This window comes from Elephantulus edwardii, unplaced genomic scaffold (genome assembly GCF_000299155.1).
Source record: "Elephantulus edwardii isolate Elephantulus edwardi_28Jun2011 unplaced genomic scaffold, EleEdw1.0 scaffold00416, whole genome shotgun sequence".
In the NCBI taxonomy this organism is placed as follows: Eukaryota; Metazoa; Chordata; class Mammalia; order Macroscelidea; family Macroscelididae; genus Elephantulus; species Elephantulus edwardii.
The window spans coordinates 53,331-62,801 of record NW_006400166.1 but is presented as its reverse complement, the minus strand read 5'-3'; the positions used below and the strand labels follow the sequence as shown (position 1 = coordinate 62,801).

Below are 9,471 nucleotides of genomic sequence, written 5' to 3'. Positions count from 1 at the left end.
AACTGGCTTTGACAAGCACTGTGGCAATGGGACAATTGAAACAGACTTTCAAGGGGGAAAAAGAAAAAGAGGAATGAACTGGAGGGGGGATAGAAAAAATAGTGCAACAATGAATGAATGGAAATCCAAAATCTCTGTAAATGTTCATTAAAATTAATAAAATTTAATAAAAAATAAAAAAATAATTCCTTCTAAGAAATAGTCTGGATACAAGATAGATTTGTTTGTATTCCTGGAAGTTCATGTTGTATTAACATTTTTTCACCAGCACCACAATTCAAAGACATCAATTCTCCATTGATCTTCCTTCTTATTTGTCTAAGTTTCACATGCATATGAAGCAACTGAAAATGCCATCACTTGAGACTGGTGCCCTTAGTCATAAAGTGACATTTTTGCTCTTGAGTACTATTATTCTTGAGATATTTGTATTTTTAATTTCAAAGAGCTGTGTTTATTAAGTTCCCAATTCCAAATCATGCAATGTTCCCTGTTCCATTAAGACAACAGTTTCTTTATCTAGGTATATTTCTGTTGTTAGATGCCATTGAGTTGAGTAGAACCCATAGCAAACCTATAAACAACAGACCTGAACTCTATCCTATCCTGTGTTTTGTATAAGTATGTGTTGTTTGTTGATTGCCTTCAAGTTGAGCACGACTCATTGCGACCCTATGAACAAAAGGTCTGAAGCCCCGCTACAACTATCGACATTTATCAAAGTTCATAGAGTTTCCAGAGGCATATTGTTTAGCAAATGGATGTCACTCCAGCTTCCAGCGCATAAGTATAAGTAAGTATTAATCTAAAGACTAAGGTTCACCTGATTCATACCATAGTCTTTCTAATTATCTGCTATTCATGTGAGAGCTGGACAATGAATAAAGAGGGCAGGAAATGAATCAATACCTTTGAGTTGTAGTGTTGGAGAAGAGTGCTGAATATCCCATGGGCTACCAGAAGAACAAACAGATTCATCTTGGAGAAAGTGAAATCAGAGTGCTCCACGGAGGTAAGGATGGTGAAACTTCATCTAACATACTTTGGGCATGTTGCTAGAAGGGGTTATTCTTTGGAGAAGGACATCATGTTTGAAAGGTGAAGCATAAATAAAAGAGAGAAAGACCCTCAATGGGATGGATTGACACAGTGACTGCAGTAATAGTTTCAAGTGTGTGCGAGATGGTGAGGATGGTGCAGGATAAGACAGGTTTCAGATCTCTTCACAGGGTCGCTAGGAGTCATATTTGCCTCAATGACACCTATAATAGCAACAACAAATCATTCACTTAACAACATGCTTATTGATAAAAACTTATTTAACATTAAAATAAAATGCAGTTTAAAATATTTATCAACCAATAAATCTTCTCATTGTAAAGACATTGACTGGGCAAATGATTAGAGGAATAAGTAGAGATTCCAGCAAGAACTGTAGTGAGAAAGCAAAATACTTCATTATTGCTTCGTTTGACTTCATTTGAGAAGTCTTAAAGGCATAGATGAAAAAAGCTCAGTGATGAGAAGTAAATACACAGAATAGCATGCATGTTTCCAAATAACTTTCATATAATCAAAACTAAGCTTTCTTGCTGGTGTCCAGACGGGTATCAGGCTCATTACATACCGGGGGGGGGGGGGGCAATGTGACTAACAGTGGGGCACAAACAGCTCTTAAACTCTGGTGATTCTTGCTTCAGGCCTTTTAACTACCCCACTTGAAATATATTTGGCTATTCAGACAGCTAATCATATATCCCATAGTAAATTAGACCATTAACTCCAAATTCTTTCCATTTTGTTGTTTTCAGGATCACTGGTGCCGTCACCCCAGTAGAATACAACTAGTCCCTTAGCTTTTGCCTCCTGAACAGCACAAGTTTCTGAGCAGGCTTTCAGCATGCACATTTATCCCCAGACGGCATAAAACAACAACAACAACAGCAACAACAACAACAACAACAACAACAACAACAACAGGTTTTCAGGCTTTCTAAAAATCATTGCAAAAGGAATAGTTTGAGATCTGAGGTCTATGAATACAGGGTAAATATCAGATCTTCCTCAAATAAAAAATAATATATTTGTTCTGCTTTTGCTGCACCATTGTACAAATATTTGTGTCAAGTGAATAAAACACCATTCTCTTCTTACTAGAATTTTCTAAAATTATTTCAAAAATTACACAACAATTAAGTTCATACCAAAACATGTTGAAATGTTACAATCTCCATTTCATCCCTTTTTTGGGAGATACATTTTATTTATTTGTTAAATCCTGAATGGTTTAGCAAAGGCTTTCAAACCATCTTTAAGAGAAAGAAATGATTGATTTTTCAGAGAAGGGCTTTTCTTCCTCAACTACAGATTCTTTCTGATCCGTAGATTTTAGTGCCATCACATACACAAGCTTAAATGACTGGAGTTTCACCAAGTGTTAGTTCTTTCCTGGAATTTCAAATTATTGTACTGAATCAACACCAAGTTTCTAGTTGTCCTTTGAAGTTCTAGTGTGGTTCCTGTCACTCTGTAGTACTTTAAAGAGGTTCTTGGCAGAGATTTACCCAATGAAATATATCCTTTGGTTTCTTGACCACTGCTCTGTGGATGTTGAATACGAGTATGAGTAAAATGAAATCCTGACAACTTCACTTTTCCTCTATTAACTGTAATGCTGTTTATTGTTCCAGTTATGAGGATTTTTGTTTTATTATTTTATTTTATTTTATTATTTTTGTGTGCATGTACCGTCAAATCAAATCTGACTGGTACAGGAGGAGATTGCCCCTCCTTCCCCGGCAGAGCATCTGGTGGATTTGAACCGTGCACCTCTGGGATTGTAGTTGCAGCTTCTTGCCACTAGGCCACCAGAGCTCCCCTAGGATTTTTGTTTTATGTCAAGGTGTAATACATAGTGAAAACTATGCTCTTTGATGTTCTGCAGCAGGTATTGCCAAATTCTCTTCACTTCCAGCAGGCAAGCTGGTCATTTGCATAATGCAGATTGTGGATGAGTCTTCCTCCAATCCTGATGCCACATTCTTCTTCATGTAGTTTAGTTTCTCAAATGATTTGCTCAGCATACAGATAGAATAAGTATGGAGAAAAGAATCCAACCCTGGACATCTTTCCTGATTTTAAACCATGCTGCATTCTGGCAGCCTGCCTTCCAAGACAGCATCAGCTTTAGTAGCTACTGTCAAGCAACTTTACAAAATAGCTGTAGAAATTTATACTGACATCAACAGTGTATAAGCATTCCAATTTTTTCACAATCTTCCCAATACTTGGTATTGTCTGTCTTTTTAATTTTCATGATTCTGGAAAGTTTTTAAGGTTTAAGATTATCTTTGAGACTCAAAGAACTAGATTAAGCTGGGGGGAGGGGGAGCAGTCCCTCCAAGTGGATAGAGTCAATGAGCTATTGGTGGATGGTCCTCTTCTTCTGATATTCTGTGCCAGAGCAGTCAGTAGGATACTGTCTATCTGGAAATAGGTAATTCTTTAAGTGGAACAATACAGAAAATCCTCTAACCTCAATGAGCACACATTCAACTTGGTAAACAAAATTCCATGTTTGGAACTAACTGGCTACAATTTAAATACCAAAGTGAGATTAATAGTAAATGTTTGGTCAATGTTTATTATAAGATGGATGGACTGAATTGTGTCCCCCAAAAGTGTGTTGTAGAATCCCAATGCCTCTACTTGGGAAGATGGAGAGGTGAGGTAGCTGTCTTCCAAATTTCAACTGACTGGAAGAGATCCCATATTTGTTTCCATTAAAAAAACCCATCCAGCATAATGTAAAAATCAACTAATGATAATTAATATCATGGTGTTGTTGTTGTTGTTGCTTATTGTCATCAAGTCAAGCACAACTCATAGCGACCCTATAAACAAAAGACCTGAAGCCTTTCTATAATTATCATAGTTTCCCAAAGTTCATAGAATTTCCAGAGTCATGTTGTTTAGGACTGAATGCCACTCCTGCATAGGCAAGTAAAATCTTGCTGAAAATTCTTTTTTAAATGTGTAGTATATCAAGAGGGAACTATAGAAATTCAAGATGGCTGCAGAAGAGGTCCTAGAGTGATGGATATCTTAGCTTGTGGCAGATGGATCATGACTGAAAGCAGAGAATAGCAAATAGTAATTTGCTGTGCTTTAATGTTTATGCAGAAGTATTTGACAATGGGAAACATAACAGAATTTTGAATAATGTTGAGAAGAAGGAAAATCCCAGAACATTTAATTGTGCTCATGTGAAACCCATACCCAGACTGAAAATCAGATGTGTGAACAAAGCTCTTCAGCTCTGCTCATGTATACCTCCATCATGTTGACAACATTTGAAATATTGGACCTTATGTTTTGGATAGTGGTTTCTTGTTTTTCCAGTGCTGCTAATGCTTTGTTTGTTTTCTCTACATTGTTCTGGATTGTTGGTTGGGTTTTTTTTTTGTTGTTGTTTTTGTTTTTTAGCTCCTCCTGGTTTTTGCTTGTAGTATCCTGTAATTTTTCAAGTTTGTCCTTCATCCACTGAAAATATTCAATTATTGTTCTTTTAAATTCTGTGTCAGATAGTTCCATCAGACTTTCTGGCTTCAGGAAATCCACTGATACTGTGTCACCCTTTGGGGGTGACATCTTGCTTTGCGCTTGTGTAGTGTGTAAGATAGCTTGCTTTCTTCAAGACATTGAAATGTTCTTGATCTAAAGACAATGTTCTAGAAGTCAGTTGGGCAGCTACCCCACTTGTGGTTTTCTCTGAACTTCTGACTCCAGGGAAATGTCAGTTCAGAGCCTGTGAGAACAGCCTTTTGTTGGTAAGACAGGTCAAGGTGCTCTGGATTAAAGGCAAGTTGATTGACCAGATGTGTGGAGCCAAATGGGGTGGGGCAGGCATGGGGGTGGGGTGATCACAAGAGCAGGTCAAGCACTTGGGGGAACCTCACTCAGACCTCAGCTGTCCAGTGTCTGGGTGTGCTCATGATTGGGGTCTCTACTCAAATTCCAGCTGTCCGTCTCCCACCCAGTGGTTTTCACTCAGCGGTCCCTGCCCAGTGGCACTTATGCAGGTGCTCTCATGCAGCAGCCCCTGCCCAAGCAGGATCCTTGGTCTAACGGGACCCGAAAAGTCAAAGTCAAATTCTCACCAACCCATTCACCTCTGGTTGGTCTGCAGTGTTCACAAAAGTTCATATAGATTACCACTGGTTGGCTCATTCCTGGACAGTTGGTATGGCCCAAGAGAGCTCAGCCAAATTCCCACCAGTGGGCTTGCCTGTGGGTGCTCTCCCAGGCAATTGGCAGTGCCCAAGAAAACCTCCATCAGGATCCTACCGGCCTTTCTCCTGCCAGATCACTCCCATAGCAACTTGGCTGGTGGCTTCAGGGGATGGCTGGATCTGTGGCGTGGCTTTGTGTTCCTATAGCTCTGAAACAAATTATTCCAACAAAAATTCTTATTCAAATACTACTGTCCATGGCTTGCCCTGTTGGTCAGTCTCTGTGTGGCATGAAGGACTCTCTAGTGGCCGTGGGGTGCCACCACAGATGTTAAGCTGCCAAGTCACCCATCATCAGCACATCAGACTGCCTGAGTTGATCTCCACTTGTGCCACGCTGCTCTCGGCCCACATAGCTCTGCTCTCAGCCAGCATCCTCTAGCTGTCGATTTTGCTGACACGTCTCATTGTTCAGGGCTGCCAGTCTGTCAGGACTTCCAGTCTGCCCATCAGGGCTGCTGGTCTGCCCGTCAGGGCTGCCGGTCACCCCCCCCCCCCAATCAGGGCTGCTGGCCCATTAGGGCAAGCACGACATTTCAAATTACTTCATATGCATTTGAGTGCTGGTGGCCTAATGGTAGGAAGCTGTACTGTAATCTTGAAGACTTGTGGTTCAAATCTACCAACTGCTCCGCAGAAGGGCGGGCATTCTCTTTCCATGTGATTAACTGTCTCCAAAAACCCACTGGAGGGTCAAATATGCGTTGGTTCCAACTTAATTGCACAACTCCCCCAGCATTGCTTCTTACCACTAGGCAACCAGAGCTACATATGCATATAAAAAGTGGACAATCAAGAAGGAAGGTAGAAAAATAATTGAAGCCTTTGAATTGTGGTATTAATGAAGAATATTGAATATGTTGTTGTTATGTGTCATCTCATAGAGACCCTATGTACAACAGCTCTAAACCCTGCCTATCCCATGCTAATCTTACTGTCTCTGACACGCCTACTCCATTACCCCAGTCACTGAATCAATTCATCTCATCGAGGGTCTTCCTCTCTTGCATTGTCCCTCTACCCTCCCAAGCATGATGTCCCTCTCCAAGGACTGATCCCACCTTGCAACATGTCTAAAGTATGTCAGATGAAGTTTCAGAATCCTTGCCTCCAAGGAGCAGCCTGGTCTCACTCTTTCTGTGGTGAACTTCAGTACTCTTCTCCAGCACCACAGCTTACAAGCATCAATTCTCCTTCTATGATCCCAGTCATTGTCCAGCTTTCTGATGCATAGCAAATAACTGCAAAGACTATGGCCTGAATTAGGCACACCTTACTCTCCAGACTGACATTGTTCCTCTTCAGTACTTTGGAGAGGTCTCTGACAGCAGACTTTCCCAATACAATTATTTTAATTTCCTGGCTGCTGGTACCAAGAGTGTTGATTATGAAGCTGAGCAAACTAAAGCTGTTAATTTCAGTCTCTTCATCTCTTATCATGATGCTGCCAATAACCCAGTGGTGAGAATCTTTGTTTTCTTGATGTTCAGCTTCAATCCATATTGAAGGCTATAGTCCTCGACCTTCTACAGCAAGTGCTTCAGGTCCTCCTCAGTTTCAGTGAGCAGGGTTGTGTCATCCACATAAAGCAGATTGTTGATGACCCTGAAGTAAAGTGTCTGTGGCATGGTTGTTAGAGCACTCTGTTGCTAACTGAAAAGCTTCACACCATCATGAAAAAATGGGCAGTCTTCTCTCATTAAGATTTAAGCCTCAGCAACCTGCCATGACTCAGAATGGACGTGATGGAAATTTGAAACAAATCTGTACTGGAGGAACTATAGTCATGATACTACTTGGAAATGAAGGTACCAGGATTTTTTCTCACACACATTGGGCAAGTTATCAAGAAGGATCAGTTAATGGAAAAAATACATTATGCTTAAGAAGAAGGTCAGCTCCCCAAAAAAGGAAGACCCAGGGAATCTCAACCAACAAAGGAGAGGAAGGAAGATCGTATATTTCTGGGCTGGAGATTCCTATACTAGCCAGATGAGGATCTACACAAAAGAAATAGCAGCCCAGCAGAGAGCCAGAGACCAACATAGACAACAGAGAAGATTTGGGACTGCTGCCCCATGGAGCCAGAGTCAAGGGCCTTCACTTAAGCTTGCTTAAGGACTGAGGGAGGACACTGTAACTGACAGGACTAAGGGGACTCTGTAACACTGACCTAACCTGTGAGGCTGGAGGTCAAAGTGCTGTGACAGCCTGAGAAGCTGCCTGGACTGAGGGATTGGATCTTGCTACCAACCTGAAGCATAGCCTATTCTCTGATAAGCCCCATAACCATGGGAAGGGGGAAGAAGAGAGGAAGACCCCTGACAATGTGGATTGACATAGTGACGGCAATAATGGACTCAGTCACAGAAGCATGAGGATGACGCAGCACCATGGACTGTACCTCTGGGGCCAGCAGGGTCACCATGAGTCAGAACTGTCTTGACCGCACCTAACAACAAGCTGGGCTTGTGCAAAATGTTTCTATTGTCAGTTCTAACTATCAAGACCCCAAACTCACTGCCATGAGCCAGTTCCAACACATAGTGACCTTCATCAAGTTTCTGAGGTTGTAGATCTTAGAAAGAAGACTGTTCATCTTCCCCCCCCTTTTTTATTTTATTCTGGTTTATTTATAAACTTTGAATACATTGTTTTTCATAAAAATTCCTGCACATTTCCTTCACCCCACCCACTCGTTAAATTGTGCAACCCTATGATTAATATCCAACCCACCCCCATCTTTACCTCTCTATTTCCACCCTCCTCCCTTCACCTTGGATCCTCACAGTCATTCAACAATAATGATTTTATACAGTATTTGTCCTTGTGGGACTGAGTTAGCTCACTCAGCATAATGCTCTCCAGTCTCTCCCAAGTTAAGTAGTAATTTACAAAATCATTGCTCCTGTGTGCTACGTAGTATTACATTGTATGAATGTATCACAACTTCTCAATCCATTTGCTTGTGGTTGGACAGCTGGGCTGTTGCCATGTTCTTGTGATAATAATGCTGCTATGAACATTGGTGTACAAGTTTCTATTTGAGCCTCAGTTCTCATTTCCTTGGGGTATATTACAAGCATTGTCCATCTTTATTTCATGATGTTTTTAATATGCTAGAGATTCTCCACCTTTGGGCTAGCAACACAATATGCTTTGGACTATACTGCCAGAGCTCTTAATAAACCACAAGGATAATTTTATAACTTATAGTCATTTTTTCTGAAATACTGCATACAAATTTTATAGATAGCCATTTTTGGTGTCACCTCCTCTGATATAGTCCATACCCACAATACCTTCCTAAGGACATCTTTGACTTTAAGACATAACAATGTGGCAATCTCATCTCACATGATTTACAGCCTCAGAAACAAACTAGAGGACCAGCTATGAATGGAATGAGTTTGAGTATGATACAGCCTCTAAAAACAGGAATTTACTTCAATCATTCAAGGCAAAGAATAAAGAATATTCATGCATGTGATTTTAGCTTGCCCAATACTTCAGAAATGTGTTCCCAACTTGGACCAGACCCCTTTGTTGTTGTTAGGTGCCATCGAGTCGAGTATGACTCATAGCGACCCGATGAAAACCAGACCTGAATCCTGTTCTACCCTGTGCCATCCTTACCATCTCTGACACACATAACCCCATTATTGCAGTCCCTGTGTAAATCCATTTCATCGGGGGGGGGGTCTTCCCCTCTTTTGCTGGTTGTCCACTTTTCTAAGCATGATATCACTTTCCAAAGAATAGCCTCTCCTAGAAACATGCCCAAAACATGTGAGATGAAATTTCCCCATCCTTACCTTACTCTGGCTGCACTTTCTCCAAGACATATGTTGTATGTATATATGTATGTATGTATGTACGTACTTATTTTTAGCAGAACAAATAAGAGAGGTTTATTAAGACAATGAAACAGAGGCATAAGTAGTGAAAGGCCATGCAGAAGAGTAAAAGTGACAAAGAAATGAGGGAGAGAGGGAAAGGATCCCTGGAAAGACAGAGGTGAAACCAGACCTTAGAGTATGCTGACAGTAAAAAATGAGAACAAGAGAGCTGCTTGTATGAGGCTGGCATTGGGGTGGGGGTAAGACTGAGAAAAACTGGATGAAATATGTTTACGGCATTGAAGTCTATGGGGGAGAGAATAGTCTAAAAGTATTATATT

General features: G+C 40.8%; 1 pseudogene; it reads right to left on the bottom strand.

Moving 5' to 3' along the window:
- LOC102872160 overlaps window positions 1-9,471 on the bottom strand; it is an 82,764-nt pseudogene that overhangs the window by 29,371 nt on the left and 43,922 nt on the right.